Genomic DNA, 17,388 nt, shown 5'->3' on the forward strand with positions numbered 1-17,388 from the left:
CCCCTTAAAGGGACGCGACAGCCTCGCCCAGCAAGGAGAATTGAGGCAGGCTGTAATCAGTGAGGACCCAATTATAGTTTGTCTAACTGGCCTGGGTGGTTTTCCATTGTGAACGAACTGCCGTCACTGGCACTGCTAAGGCTCCATTTGTAGAAGTAAGGACTGGAAGATCATCACTCCCCATGAAGGGACCTACAGTAACAGCAACTGTAGTAAAATACCCACACCCAAGAACGAGGTCCAGGGTAGAAACTCGCCCGGTATAAGGATCCACTCTAGTCTCCAAACCTGGTGGTGTGAGCAACGAAAGGTGAGATGCGAGGAGTGTTTGGAACAGGGCCCTACCTGTGGGATTCACCAATCCCAAAGAAATGGATGGCTCCCAAAACTGGTGCCTTGCGTTAAAGTCTTCTATCACAAGCGTAGAACCACAGAGTTGCCCAAAGTAATAGGTAAATTCACTTTGTGTAACCGACCTGCCTGGATTATAGATCAGGAGTATGTTGCACCACTGAGTGCCCAAGGCAACTCTCACAGCCAGAGTTTCCAACACTCCACTCTCATAGGCTTGGAGAGAGAGGGTTGTACTCTGGAGCCGGTTGCATACAAGAAGAGCTAGGGCACCACCGCTCCCTTCGAGGCGATCCCTACGGTAAACAGTAAAATCAGGCACCCGAAGAGAATATCGAGGACATAGCCATGTCTCAGAGAGACCCACCACCAGTGGCTGTACCTCAGCCAGATACTTCTGAAGGTCTTGAAGCTTCCCCAGTACAGAACGTGCATTCCAAAGAAGAAAAACAGAGGGGTGAGAATGATTCACATGTGTGAACTAAGCAGCCCAATAAGGTGAGGGAGAACCAAGAGGCATGCAGTCACAAAAGAGATGCCCTGGAGGAAGGAATGTAGCACCTCCTCCACCAGAAGGAGAAGAGGATGAAGGAATAAAGCCCAGGCAGGCGAGAGTGAAAAAGCGAGACCTTCAGACACGAAGGGTCCTGAAATAGAGACAGGCTGAGGCTGGGGTTGAGGAGAATTGGGGGGGGGAGTCGACTGCGAGATGGGAGGCTCCGGGTCGGGTATGATGTCCACCTGAACTGGGTGGGGTACTGAGCATCGAGTTGACTTGGAAACTGCACCACCTCGATTGGAGGATGTTCGTTGTGAACAAGGAGAGGCATGGGCAATAACTTCCGCAATGGAAGCAGGGTCCAAGGATACCACAAGTTGATGTTGCCCCGGGGGTGGGGAATCCTCTAAAGGGAGAGAGAAATCCACAAGAGCCCCAAACCGATTTGTAACAGGGATATTAGCCCTCACAGCTGCGGATTACAGGTGCCCTGACCGTGTTGGTGCTGGGAGACACCCTTAGTGGGGGGCACTGGAGGCAAAGGAGGCAAGGGCTGACGGACTGTGACTGGTTTTATGGACCGCAAGCAGAAGTTACATTCATCGAGCGAAAGAGACTGGGCCCTGGCTGAGTTTGCCAAATCAAGAGCCTAGCAATATGCAAACATTTCCCACACTGGAGTAAAGGAAAAGTATAAGGAAGAACAGGAAACTTTAGATTGCCAAAAGTCACAAATCTCAGGAGAGCACCCGAGAAACATGCATGAACCATACGAGATTGGGCAGGACAATTCAAGAGGCTCCAAACCTCCCATAAACCTAAGTCGTCACCCCAGCTGTAAACCAATTCAGAGTGGATCTCCTCATCTGAGAGGGATGCAGAAATCGGTTCAATTCTGCCGTGACAACAGCCGGCGGTGAGGATTGAGGAGCGGACCTCCCAGGAGACAACATTCCACCTACACAGGATATGAATGGCATTTAGTGGCAAGTTTCTAGCCAGAAAAGACTTATGATGGAGCCATAGCCCTAGGGCTGCACTCCTACGGAGTTGCTGGACACCCCCATCTGCGCAAGCCTTGCCGAAAGAAGATCCACTGATGGCGTTGGTGACGTCCCGTTGATTGGTGAAGGGTGTACCACCATCCTTAGTATGCACAAGAACAACCATCACGTCTGGAGTAATTTGAGGAGAAGGAGCATAGTCTGGGCAAGTGGTAGGTTGGCATTTTGGGCTAGACAGGGGCCTGGCACTGTTATCAACCTCAAGGGCCTGTTTGTTTGTCCCGGTAGGGGGCACACTAGCCATATCTTGGTTCGGCCATAATGAAACAGTTGTCAACTGAGTAGGGACCGGAGGGGAGGTCCCCCCTATGGGGCGAACGACATCTCAGTCGAACCCCCCATAAACAGGCCACATAACACCGCCTGATAGAGAAAACAATGAAAACACAAGCACACAAGAAAAGAGACGGTGAAGCAGAGCCTAAACAGGGCCTACACCACCAACAAGCAACTGATGAGCCTATGGAAGACACGCCCACACGGACCCATTATGTACCTCTGTAATCTGTCAATACCTTTGTAACTTGTCATGATTGTGACCAGACCTACCTGGAGTTCATTACCTTTGTAAATTGTGAGTTCATTACCTTTGTAAATTGTGAGTTCATTACCTCTGTAACTTGCTCAGCTATCAAAACTTTGGAGTCCAGTCCCTGGACCAATTATGTACCTCTGTAATCTTTTGACTACCGCCCACAGGATGGGTATGGGGTGCATAATAAACATATTAAACTAACTAAAAAACCACACGCCACCAGTGCCAGCCGAGCTCTCATCCCTCACATGGTCATACAGTAGTATTTCACAGACTATGCTTTGGACATATGCAACATTTAGAACTACAACACTTCCCAGTCACCATATGTACTCGAAATGTGTGCCTGCCCTGCTCATGGAATGTGATGATACCCAATTAATAAAACTAAATTGATGTTCAGCAGTCATTGGTTAGTAAAGTTAAGCTAATATTCAGTGGTCATCAGGAAATAAAGCTAAATTTATGTTTAGTGGTCAGAACCCCCTCATCCCTGGTCTGGACCTTGTATATGATGTCAAGAGTGTCCATGATGGTGCAGTACCTAATTTGCCCAGAATGCTCTGCATCACAAATCAAATCAAATCAAGTTTATTCTCTATAAGGATTACAATGCTGAGTTTACAGAATTTGGTTATTGTGTGGTTTACATGTAGTAAAATACTAATTACAGAGGGGGCCACTGGAACACCTAATATGGCTAGGCATTTCAGGCAGACTTAGATTAATTCTTAACTTTAAAATATTACAAATTATGAGGTAAGTTGGTACTATTATGGCTAAGTGACTAAATACTAGTTTGTGAGTTTAGCAATGTGAATGCTTTTGTTTTGGCACAATACATAGTTTCAGTATTGGAGTATCACAGGCCAACTTATGACTAGTTAGGATTCATTATTTTAAGATTAAGATTGAGATTTCTGTGTTTATGGTCAAATGCGTGAGTGAGTGTAAGTGTGAACCGCCAGGTGGTATTCATGTAATTAGTTGATGGGGTGTATCAGAGAGATAAGATGTTTTCTAATGGTAGTTTTGAAGGTGATGAATGTGTCTGCAGTTCTAGAGTTTTCAGGTAGGGTGTTCTAGATTTTAGGGCCTTTGACATACATTGAATTTTTGTAAAGGTTTAGTCGGACACGGGGAATGTCATAGAGATGTTTGTGTCTAGTTTTATGCCTGTGGGTTCTGTCACAACTATCAAGAAAGAGTTTTAGGTCAAGGTTAATATTGGAATTTAAGGTCCTGTAGATGTAGATTGCACAGTAGTAAGTGTGGATGTACTGAACAGGGAGTAAGTTTAGATCTATGAAGAGTGGGGGGGGTGTTGCCAGGGATGGGATTTAGTGATCATTCTTACTGCGGCTTTTTGTTGGGTTATTATTGGCTTTAGGTGTGTTGCTGCAGTTGATCCCCAAGCACAAATAGCATAGGTGAGGTATGGATAAATAAGTGAGTGGTATAGTGTGAGAAGGGCATTTTGCGGCATGTAATATCGTATCTTGGAGAGGATCCCAACCGTTTTGGATACTTTTTTGGTTATGTGTTGGATATGGGTGCTGAAATTCAGGTTGTTGTCGAGGTATAGGCCTAGGAATTTGCCCTCATTATGTCTGGCAATTAGAGTGTTGTCGATCTTAATGTTAATTTGCGCAACTCCTGCTCTGCTACCAAACATAATATAGTAGGTTTTGTCAGTGTTAAGCGTAAGTTTATTGGCTGTCATCCAAGTCGATATTTTGAGCAGTTCCTCGTTAACAATGGTGTTGAGGGTGGCAAGATTAGTGTGAGAGATGACATAAGTTGTGTCATCAGCAAAGAGAATGGGGTTCAGGTGTTGGGATACGTTTGGAAGATCATTGATGTATATAAGGAAGAGCAGGGGACCAAGGACACTTCCCTGCGGAACTCCAGTATCAAGTGGCCGTGTTGATGATGCTGTGTCTTTAATGGTGACATACTGATACCTATTAGTAAGGTAGGCTTTCTGTATAGTAGTATGTCATTGATGTCAGATAGCCCTGTATGCCTTGTACATGTGGTAAATATATTATTATTATTATTATTATTATTATGATATGTCAGGAGCATCCATGATGGTGCTGGACCTTGTATATGGTGTCAGGAGCATCCATGATGGTGCTGGACCTTGTATATGATGTCAGGACCATCCATGTTGGTGCTGGACCTTGTATATGATGTCAGGAGCATCCATGATTGTGCTGGACCTTGTATATGATGTCAGGAGCATCCATGATGGTGCTGGACCTTGTATATGATATCAGGAGCATCCATGACGGTGCTGGACCTTGTATATGATGTCAGGAACATCAATGATGGTGCTGGACCTTGTATATGATGTCAGGAACATCCATGATGGTGCCAGACCTTGTATATGATGTCAGGAGCGTTCATGATGGTGCTGGACCTTGTATATGATGTCAGGAGCATCCATGATGGTGCTGGACCTTGTATATGATGTCAGGAACATCCATGATGGTGCCAGACCTTGTATATGATGTCAGAAGCATCCATGATGGTGTTGGACCTTGTATATGATGTCAGCAGCGTTCATGATGATGCCAGACCTTGTATATGATGTCAGGAGTGTCCATGACGATGCTGGACCTTGCCAGGAACATCCATGATGGTGCCAGACCTTGTATATGATGTCAGGAGTGTCCATGATGGTGCTGGACCTTGTATATGATGTCAGGAGCATCCATGATGGTGCTGGACCTTGTATATGATGTCATTAGCATCCATGATGGTGCTGGACCTGGTATGTGACGTCAAGAGCGTCCACGGTGGTGCTCGACCTTGTATATGATGTCAGAACATTCATTATGGTGCTGGACCTTATACATGATGTCAAGAACGTCCATGATGGTGCTGGACCTTATATGTCAGGAGCATCCATGATGGTGCTGCAACTTGTATTTGATGTCAGGAGCATCCATGATGGTGCTGGATCTTGTATATGATGTCATGAGCGTCCATGATGGTGCTGGACCTTTTATATGATGTCAGGAGCGTCCACGATAGTGGTGGGCCTTGTATATGATGTCAGGAGCGTCCATGATAGTCCTGGACCTTTCAGTCAACAACATGGTGCCAGGTGTGCGCAGGAGAGTGAATACTGTGGGCATTGAACTCATTAGTGGGGCTTTAACGCCTTCATCAGTCGATGTGTTATTGCCCAAAATTATAAGAGAGACATACGGCATCAGAGACGAGGATTTGTATGGAGTGGCACTGAACGGTGTTTATAGAATATTCGTGAAAGTGCTAACTGCTCAAGTATACGAGGCGTTGGTGGATTGTTTCCAAGATGTCAGCATTAACGCAACACCGGCAGTGAGGGCCAAGTTGACGGATGTGTCACGACATTATTCGTGGGTCAAGCTCCGCAACGTGCCTTTTGAGGCTGATGAGGTAGATATTCGAAAGGTTTTCGAGCGTTATGGAACTGTACATCTGGCCCAACCTGGAAAATGGGTGAAAGGAGCTTACACAGGATTTCCTGAGGATTCTTTCAATCTCAAGATGACGCTAAGGCATCCTATACCCTCGTATGTATATATCGAGGAGTTTAGAACCCAGGTAATGGTAGCGTATGCGGGGCAGAGGCGTACGTGCTGACTGTGTGGCGAATATGACCATATGGTGGCAGACTGTGGCAGGCAGACTATGGCTCCTGGGCCGGCAAGGGGCGGAGCACCTGTCCATGAGAAACTGATGCCTGAGGAAGAACGGAGGCAAGGAGGAGGGCGTGGTCGCTTGTGGAGTGAAGAGGTGATGGCTCCTCCTGTGGAATCAGAAGAAGTGGTGATCCATGAATCACCTGGCCCATCAACAGTACAGCTGTCAAGTGAAGAGGTGCAGGTGGGCGCAGAAGTGAAAGCTATTGAGGAGGAGTTGGAGACAGTGATACAGGCTATGTTACAGTCTACGGAGGTGGAGAGTTACAGTGAGCAGGAACCTGGGATCAGGGCAGAAGGTGTGTGCGGGAGGGGGGAGGATCAGGTGGCACCTGTGATGGACAGTGCGAGTGCCATGGAAGGACATGGAGGCGGATTAAGGGTGGTAGAGGTGGAAGTCCATTGTGCTGGCTCCCAGGACTCAGATATGGAAACTGAAGGAGCTACAAGGAAAAGGGCAGCAGCGTCAGATTCGGACGATGTTCTGACGCCGGCGCAAAGGCCAGGGAAAAAGACATGGGGTTATGGTACTCAGAGTGACTCTACGAGAGGGCCACAACAGAAGGGGGGGGGATGGTTGGGAAGGAGGGTGGAGTATGTGGCAAAGGCAAAGCCCAGGGAAATGGTTTGAAAGGGAAGAGTCATGACATGAGGCGGGGAGGGAAACCTTAAGCCGGCCTCAGGTGTGTAACAATAAATATTAATGGTCTGTGTGATGGTGTTAAACGTGAGTGCTTCAGGATGTTTTTGAATAGGTACAAGATTGACGTAGCTTTTGTGCAGGAGCACAATTTTAAGCTTGGTCGTGAATTAGAGGTGCCTGGGTATCAGGCTTATGTGTTGCCATCTGAGCATTTAAAAGGAGGAGTGGGTGTGTTGATCAGGGAGGTGAGCCCGTTTGTATTGCACAGGAAAGAGGGGGGGGGAGGAGGGAGAGTATTATGTGTGGAAGGATGGTGGATGGGAGGGAGAGTGGCGTTTGTGTGTGTGGAAGCCCCAGCAGAAAGTGACGTGAAAGTGAAGATGGATTTTGTGCGGGAGGAGCTTGTGTACTACCTACGCACGTTACTGTAGGTGGTGATTGTGGGGTAGGATTGGAATTGTGTAGTTAAGAGGGCAGACGTGGAACCCAGAGGAGCGGGATATTTTTCCTCGGTCTTGGGAGGCCTGCTTAGAGACCTTTAGTTACGTGATGCTTTCGGGGGAGGTCTGTGGGAGGTGGAACATACGTTTATAAGACTGGGATATGCGGCTCATTTGGACAGGTTATATTTATCTCAGAGGGTTTTGGTAGAGTCTTTTAAAACCATTGAGATGTGTCTTCCGATCATAGGGCGGTATTAGTGGAGGTGGGGTGGGATGCTTTGGCTCGTAGGCAGGGAAGTTATTGGAAACTGAACACGATGGTTTTGAGGGATAGGGAGGGAGTGGAAGGTTTTGCAGTATTTTGGGAACAGCTCTGTGCAGACAGAAGGACTGAGGAGGATGTGGTAGGATGGTGGGATACATCAATTTTATGTGAGGGAGGGTAAACGCATTAATCAATTGCGGTATGGTTTGTCAAATTATTTAGAATCTAGATTACGGGATTGTTACGAGGGGGGGGGCTGTGGCCGGGGTGTACCCAGTGGAGGATATACACATGTTGAAGGACAGGATAAGGGATTTGCAAGAACGTTTTGCAGTGGTATGTGTACAGGCGGGGTTGGATGAAGTACTCTGGGGCGACAAGCCATCGGCTTGTGTGCTGCGAGGACAGAAGGTACGACAGCAAATGACTACAATACTGGGATTGCAAGTCATTTCTTTGGTGGGGGGGTTTAGAGAGGGTCAGGTATTACGGGAAACCACGGGGATGAGTGCATATGCAGATAGATGGTTTGAGGAATATGGGAAAAGTAGTGGGGTAGATGGAGAGGTTCTTGGGCAGGTATGTGAGTATGTGCCATGCAAACTGGGGAGGAGTGATCAGGAGGCACTGGGTGGGGTCATTGAGGAGGAGGAAATATGGAGAGCCCTTATGGACATGAGGAAGGGAAAGGCACCTGGGATCGATGGTTTACCAAGCAAATTTTATGTACAGCATTGGGGTCTGCTTAGGGGTTTCCTAGTAGAGTTAATGAATGCCATGAAGGAAGGAGGTAAGATGGGAGAATCACAGGCAACGGCGGTGGTGGTGTTGGTCCCGAAGGGTAAACAGCAGAGTACCCTTCGGGATTACCGAGCCATTTCGTTGCTTTGTGCTGATTATAAATTGTTCGCGAAAATTCTTGGGAATCGGCTTAAATGTGTTGTGGGGAGGGTCGTGTTTGAGTCTCAGTTTGGGTTGCCTGGTAGGTCAATGGGCAAGGGCCACGGGATCATAAAGGGGTTCCTGGAGGACATGGAAAGGGAAAGAGGGGTGTTGGTGGTGTTGGATTGGCAAGGGGCTTATGACAGGGTGGAAAGAAAGGCTTTGAGGGATATTCTCCTACGACAGGGGTTTGGCGAAGAAATAGTGGGGTAGGTGGATACGTTGTACTCAAACGCGAAGGTAAGGGTGCAAATCAATGGGTGTGTGGGGGAGGGAGTCACCATGGAGTGGGGTCTTCGGCAGGGATGTCCATTATCATAACTTTTGTTTGCATGTGTTCAGGATCCCTTTTATAGGATGGTGGAGGATCGTCTATGGACAGGGGGGGGGGGATGGTGAGCAGAAGCCTTGGCCTGGTTTGGTGGGCTATGTTGATGATACAACTATTTTGGTGAGTGAGGAGACATGGTTAGGACTTTTGGAGGAAGTTGTACACAATTTTGGGAGAGCTACTGGGATGAGGGTAAATCTGGAAAAGTCAATGATAATGGGGCTGGGAGAGTGGGCAGGGAGATTAGACTGGGGATGTGATGTTGTGCAGGGGAGAACCAGGAGTCTGAAAATCTGTGGTGTCATTTATGAGGCTGACCTGAGTGCTGCAAGGATTAGCAATTCGAATAGGATGGTGGAACAGGTGCAGCGATGTTTGGGAATGCTGCGACCTCACCATTTAACCCTTAGGCAACGTGCAATTGTCATCAATGTATTACTATACAGTAAAGTCTGGTTTGTTTCGGCAGTGATGTCGTTAACAGGAACAGCGATCACGAGTATTCTTAGAATGGTGTTCAAATTTTTGTGGGGCTCAGGGTGCAACTGGTTGCGAAGGGAGGTAGTGACATTGCCGGTATGTAGGGGAGGGTTAGGTTTGTTGGACTTGAGAAAGTGCGTCAAATGTGTTTTTATTAAGAGGGAAGTGATGAGTGCAGGTGCATGGAGGGGGGGGGGAGCTAGATAAGGTACATGCTCACCTGAGGAAATGGTATGGAGGGGCGGAAATGAAAGAATGTGAAACAGTGTTACGTGCTTTAGTGTTAGCCAGGGAACTTGGAAAAGTAAAGGTGGGAACTTTGTGTAAATTGTTAGAGACATGTAGTGGCGCTGGTTGAAGGGATCTACCCCATGTATGCATGGGATGTAATATGGCGAAGATTTAGTAAATTAAGGATACGACCTAGGCCGCATGAGGTTATGTATCGTTTCCTGCATGGGATTTTGCCATCGGGAGCGATGCTCCAAGATAGGAGGGTTATCGAGGGTGGGGGGTGTGGCAGATGCAGTGGGGAAGAGACTGCGTATCATGTTGTCTATTTTTGTGAAGGTTTGGAGTGCATCAGGGTATGGATGAATAAGGTGAGGGTGAGGGGGGGGGGTCAAGGTGTGTCGGTATTGCGAGCGTTGAGTCTTGATATGAGTGGTGTGGATGAGGGTGTGGTAAGGGGTTTAACATATGTAATCGTGGACTACATATATGTTTTGTGGGGTATGAGGGGGACGGAGGGTGGGGATGTGCTTAGAAGGACTTTGGCGGCGACGTTTTATCAAACCTTGTGTCGCAATAGAGACATTTTTGGGAAAAGGTGGGATGAGGTTTTTTCCGAGGGTTATAGAGGCCTAACAATAGGGAATTTATTGGCGTTATAAGGGGTTTTAACTGCCGGGGTGAGTAGGTTGGTAAAAGGGGGGGGGGGGTTCAGGGGTATTCAATGGGCTCACCTCCTTGGGTGCGCAATGATGGGTGATTGGGTGTGATTGGAGGTACTCGTGTGGGACTAGATGAGAGGTTGTGAAAGATTAGTTTAGCTTAGTTCCCTTGATGGGGAAGGTGTAAATGGCAGTTTAAATATATAAATTATATAATATGTATATTTTCCTTTGGTAGCGTATTATGTTTCGCTTGTACTGGTCTTGCAATTGAATTTTAACTTTTCTTGAGAGGATATTCCTTTCACTATGTTCCTTGAACAAATGAGTTATTTTTGCCATTTTTGTTACGTGTTCCTGCATCAGATTTAAAGTAATTACCTATTATGTAAACATGTGTGGATAAGGATTAATTCTCTAGATTAAAATTTTTGTATCTATATTTGTAAGTAATACTAGTTAGGCACATGCTAGAAGGCACAGCGAAAGTATAGTCTTGTGGAATGTATGTTACGTTTTGGTAAGTTTGCATGGGGCATGTTAGGTGTTATAAGGAGTTTGATGTTAAATTACTAAAATCATTGTTGCAACCCCTGAATGGGTTGCAATGATTAATATGTATGTATGTATATATATATATATATATATATATATATATATATATATATATATATATATATATATATATATATATATATATATATATATATATATATATATATATAATTATTACCTTTTCATATAATTTTATATTGCTTGTATTTGCGATAATAGCTAAATCGTAAATGTATTGCTTTATATTGTTATTTGACTTAGCTTCCTTTGGTTAGGTAGGATGTAACATATGTGCTCAGTTCAAGTCTTGATTGTCTAACTACTGTAATTATCTAATTATCGCTTGTGGCTCGTTATCACCTATCCCCTATCACGAGCCTTTTCCATCCTATGGAGAGGGAGCATGGACACGGGGGTCGTCCCTCAGTTACTAAAAACAACAGACATAGCCCCACTCCACAAAGGGGGCAGTAAAGCAACAGCAAAGAACTACAGACCAATAGCACTAACATCCCATATCATAAAAATCTTTGAAAGGGTCCTAAGAAGCAAGATCACCACCCATCTAGAAACCCATCAGTTACACAACCCAGGGCAACATGGGTTTAGAACAGGTCGCTCCTGTCTGTCTCAACTACTGGATCACTACGACAAGGTCCTAAATGCACTAGAAGACAAAAAGAATGCAGATGTAATATATACAGACTTTGCAAAAGCCTTCGACAAGTGTGACCATGGCGTAATAGCGCACAAAATGCGCGCTAAAGGAATAACAGGAAAAGTTGGTCGATGGATCTATAATTTCCTCACTAACAGAACACAGAGAGTAGTCGTCAACAGAGTAAAGTCCGAGGCAGCTACGGTGAAAAGCTCTGTTCCACAAGGCACAGTACTAGCTCCCATCTTGTTCCTCATCCTCATATCCGACATAGACAAGGATGTCAGCCACAGCACCGTGTCTTCCTTTGCAGATGACACCCGAATCTGCATGACAGTGTCTTCCATTGCAGACACTGCAAGGCTCCAGGCGGACATCAACCAAATCTTTCAGTGGGCTGCAGAAAACAATATGAAGTTCAACGATGAGAAATTTCAATTACTCAGATATGGTAAACATGAGGAAATTAAATCTTCATCAGAGTACAAAACAAATTCTGGCCACAAAATAGAGCGAAACACCAACGTCAAAGACCTGGGAGTGATTATGTCGGAGGATCTCACCTTCAAGGACCATAACATTGTATCAATCGCATCTGCTAGAAAAATGACAGGATGGATAATGAGAACCTTCAAAACTAGGGAGGCCAAGCCCATGATGACACTCTTCAGGTCACTTGTTCTATCTAGGCTGGAATATTGCTGCACTCTAACAGCACCTTTCAAGGCAGGTGAAATTGCCGACCTAGAAAATGTACAGAGAACTTTCACGGCGCGCATAACGGAGATAAAACACCTCAATTACTGGGAGCGCTTGAGGTTTCTAAACCTGTATTCCCTGGAACGCAGGAGGGAGAGATACATGATTATATACACCTGGAAAATCCTAGAGGGACTAGTACCGAACTTGCACACGAAAATCACTCACTACGAAAGCAAAAGACTTGGCAGACGATGCACCATCCCCCCAATGAAAAGCAGGGGTGTCACTAGCACGTTAAGAGACCATACAATAAGTGTCAGGGGACCGAGACTGTTCAACTGCCTCCCAGCACACATTATTACCAACAGACCCCTGGCAGTCTTCAAGCTGGCACTGGACAAGCACCTAAAGGCAGTTCCTGATCAGCCGGGCTGTGGCTCGTACGTTGGTTTGCGTGCAGCCAGCAGCAACAGCCTGGTTGATCAGGCGCTGATCCACCAGGAGGCCTGGTCACAGACCGGGCCGCGGGGGCGTTGACCCCCGAAACTCTCTCCAGGTAAAACTCCAGACTGCCGGCTTCTGTTTCTGAGCTGGGCAGCGACCCACGGAGCTATCACGTGATCGAGGGGGGGGTCCTCACCTCGCCCGAAGTATTCAGTCTGGTCTAGACTCTCTTGGTGGTTGGACAGATTGTCTGTCTCATTATTCTTGTTAGTTCTGTAGAACTCTGTTCACAGAACATTGTATGGACTTAGTGGTTTTTGACGTTGTACTGAGGTTGTGTGTCGCATAGACACTCTGAGCAACTCAGGTCCTGAGCTGTAGCTTCTGACCTAACTTGTACTGGTATCTGTGTATTATCACAGTCGGGGATTTTCTTATGCTGAACTTAGATTCAGTAGTATGGGAGTTTTGTGACTTGTGGAGGATCTGCTGATGGTCCCTACTTAGTGTCGTTATATTATCTCCTTGTTCCTGATTCCGTGTCGCAGTTGCTTGTTATATTGCTATTGGGCTTAGCATTCTTTTTATTGTTCAAGCAGACTGTTCTGATAGCCAGTTGGTCAAGAAGTTAGTTTATTTGAGGACTTTGTCAGTCACTTGTTTAAGTCTAGTCGAGTCGTGAGACATAGCGAACTACTTAGAGCACTTACACATATACACACAAACTTACTTGTACATATTTGTAATATCTTATTAAATGTTACTGTACCAGACGGTACTTAAGAATTATAAATGTGATATGTGCTTTCAGCACAATAATATTATACACGAGAGAAGTGATTATTATTATTTTGATTATTATTAATTTAATTTACTTTGATAATATACCTTTAGACGATACTCAATAAATTTATTAAATTTTATTTTCTCTAGTTAGTAACCTACCAGTTGTAATCCTAAAGCACTAATAATTCATACTGAATTCTAATGGATAATTGGACAAGGATACTGACTAATTGTTACGAAAACCCAGTAACAGGCTGGATGCTAAAAGGGCAGTCCTTTCTAGTATTCACTGGAGATCTCTAAGCTTTTAGAATCACGTTTTTTGTAACAAATGGGGGCCTGTCCGAGAGGCTCTTGATCCAAGGTGTTGGAGAGATTGTCCAGTTTGACATACTAGTAACTCTATGATCAAACACTTTGAGTACTTTCCTAATCTGAAGACTTTGAGTTTAGTCTTGTACAACATACCAGGTGGATGTATTTACTTGACTGAGTCTCTTGATCCAAGGAGATGGAAATACTGTTTATGAGTTCTAGCTCTAAGACAACCAACACTAAAATTCCTATTAGGATTATAGTTTCCCATAATCACTCTCTCGTAGTACATTTATTTTCGTGATGTATGCCAAAGTGAAACAGTTAATTGATACTCTGACTTTGTCTGAGTTGAGTACATTAAAACTTCAGATGTGTTGGCGAGTAGCCAGATATCTCGGTGTGACGTATAACAGGAATTACACCGCAGAAACTGTCAGAGCGTTAATTAAAGATGTATTGTTTCCTTTTCATACAGAAATGTCTGATTATGATTCAGATTCAGAAAGCCTAGTGTCACAATTAGGAAGCATGACTCTATTTGATTACTTAGAAGAGAGAGCAACTACTGCAGAAGTGTCTGAGCCTAGTGTAGTTCAGTTCTCGGTCACGCCTTCCCTCACTGACACCATAGTCCAGAGTATAGCTGTTAGTATGACGCAGCCACATACTAGTACAGTGTATGCTACACCTGTATCTACTTATCCTAGACCTGATCTAGACTCTCTAGAGATGGCTGGACGAGGTGCCCGACTTAAGGAACGTCCAGACCACGTTAGATTCCTTACTCCTCCATTACCCACTGGTCCTGTCTCTCAGGAACAGTTTGAGAGGTTGGAACGCCTCATTATGTTGCAGACTGCACAAATAGAGGCTCAGAGGAAATTGAACGAAGAACATTTCCAGAGAGAAAATATTTGTCTTGGAAGACAACAGACTGATTGATCACAGGACACATTTAATGTGCAGAAAGCTGCATCCATGGTTCCTAAGTTTTTTGAGAGTGACTTAGACACCTATTTTGATGTGTTTGAGAACCAGGCACGTGCTATGAACTGGCCACGTAAGCACTAGGCTACCCTGTTGCACACAGCTTTGACAGGAAGAGCTCGAACTTGTACTGCTACTTTACCATTTGCCAAGTACATTAGTTATGACGCTGTCGAACAAACTATTCTAGAGACATATAACTTGTTGCCTGTAAGTTATCAACGTGCATTTCGTACGTTACAACGACGACAAGATCAAACTTGTGTAGAGTTTGCTCGTGAGAAAAAGTTGCATTTGAGAGGTGGTGTAGGTCTGCCAAGTGTAACAACTATGACAGCCTTGTTCAGTTGTTACTACACGAAGAGTTTAACAACTGTATGTCTGCTGACATACAAGAATATCTGATCGATCATACTACCTTGGATATTCTGGAAACTGCAGCATTAGCACACAATTACGAGATTTCTCACAAACATTCTAGAACATATATACACTGCAATAGAGAAAAAAGAAGTCCCACTGGGGATCTTCATTGACTTACGTAAAGCTTTTGATACAGTTAACCATGACTTGCTCCACGTAAAATTGTCACACTATGGTATAAGAGGGCACTCCCTCAACTACCTCAAGTCATACCTCAGCAACAGAAGCCAATATGTGTATGCAAATGGGGCAAACTCTTCTGCACAACCAATTACAGTTGGTGTCCCACAGGGAAGTGTCCTTGGCCCTCTTCTCTTTCTCCTATACATAAATGACCTACCAAATGCTTCGCAATTACTCAAACCCACACTATTTGCAGATGACACTACATACGTCTTCTCCCACCCGAGCCCAGTCACGCTAGCCAATACTGTAAATACCGAATTACAGAAAATATCTACCTGGATGAGGACTAACAAACTTACACTAAACATTGACAAAACCTACTTCATTCAGTTTGGTAACAGAGCTACAGATGTCCCTCTTAACATAATGATAAACGGATCACCTATCACAAAGCTAACAGAGGGAAAATTCTTAGGAATCCACCTTGATAATAGACTCAAATTTCATACACATATACAACAAATTTCTAAGAAAATTTCCAAGACTGTAGGCATACTATCGAAGATACGGTACTATGCTCCACAGTCAGCCCTCCTGGCCCTATATCACTCTCTTATTTACCCCTATCTCACCTATGGAATTTGTGCATGGGGCTCAACAACAAGTAACCATCTCAGACCACTAATTACCCAACAAAAGGCTGCAGTTAGAATGATAACAAATTCTCACTATAGGCAGCACACTCCACCAATATTCAATACACTAAACCTACTCACCATACAAAACATCCATACTTATTACTGCACCTATTACATACATAGAACACTTAACTCTGATATTAACCCTCCCCTCAAACATCTCCTTGCCAACCTCAACAGAACACATGACCATAACACAAGGCACAGATCACTCTTTGATGTTCTTCGTGTCCATCTCACACTATGCAAAAACTCAATGCACATAAAAGGCCCTAAAATCTGGAACTCATTACCTGTAAATATAAAAGAAACACTACCTGTTTATAAATTCAAGTCTCTTCTCAAAGATCACTTACTCACCCAAAACCAAATAAATACTGAATAACTGAACCTTATAAATTGTATATCTTAAATGTTTCTCACAATTATATCACATAAATGTTAAACCTAAAACCCACTCTAACTTTATTATTTTTTAAATACACTACCTAACAGAATACTCCATTCTGCTGAATGTACAACAATGCATACAACCATATGACCTGTCTTTGTAATACTCACTTGTGCTTTATAGTAATCTGTTTACATTAAAGTTTTATCACGATGTCATCATTGCTTAGTTCATCTTAAGTTAATTTTAAGCCAGCCCGTAATGCTATGCATAGTATAAGTGGCTTTGGCATGCTGCTCTTATCTGTATTTTTTGTACCTCTGTATGTGTGCTCAAATTTTTAAATAAATAAATAAATAAATAAATAAATAAATAAAAACTTGTACGTACTAAAACACAGAGAAACAAGGTAACTAAAAATTGTCCTAGAAGTTGGCAACCTAAATCAGCTGCTCAGTGCCGGCCTGATGTACCTGCTACTGTAACTTCTCATACCTTCACCAGGAAAACTCACAATCCTGAATCTGTCTCTGTGGCTAGACAGAAATCTGATATCGAGAAGAAGAAAGTTAAATGTACCTATTGTAACAGAAAAGGACATGCTAGAGAGTATTGCTATAAGTTGGAAAGAGATACGAGAAACAGTCATACGGCTGGCGGCCCCACTCAAGTCGTATCCTCTTCCGAGCAACAAAGGCACCAAAATCCTAGTAATACCTCTGATCCTACTGTTTTAGATAATGTTACTCAGGATAGATGACTAGCGTCAGAGAGTGTATCTGACAAAAAGATTCGTTCAGCGATGAGTCCTTACTTTTCGAGAGGTAAAGTAGGATTTGACGAATCTCATCTAACTGAGATAATTACTTTCAGAGACACTGGCAATTATCTCACGTTATTAAGAGAAGATGTACTGTCCATAACTGATGATACCTATTGCAAGATAGATGTATTGTTAGAAACCTATGGAGGGGCTGTTATAAAAGTACCTCTGCACAAAGTTTATATTGAAACAAGCTATTATACTGGTTATATTTCAGTGGGTATATCCAGTGATGTATTTCCTATCAGGTCAGTGGACTTGTTGATAGGGAACAATATCTTTCATGCTGGTATATGTAAAGAACCACTTGTGATTGATAATAACACTGATGAT

This window comes from Cherax quadricarinatus, chromosome 34, assembly GCF_038502225.1.
Source record: "Cherax quadricarinatus isolate ZL_2023a chromosome 34, ASM3850222v1, whole genome shotgun sequence".
NCBI classification, from domain to species: domain Eukaryota; kingdom Metazoa; phylum Arthropoda; class Malacostraca; order Decapoda; family Parastacidae; genus Cherax; species Cherax quadricarinatus.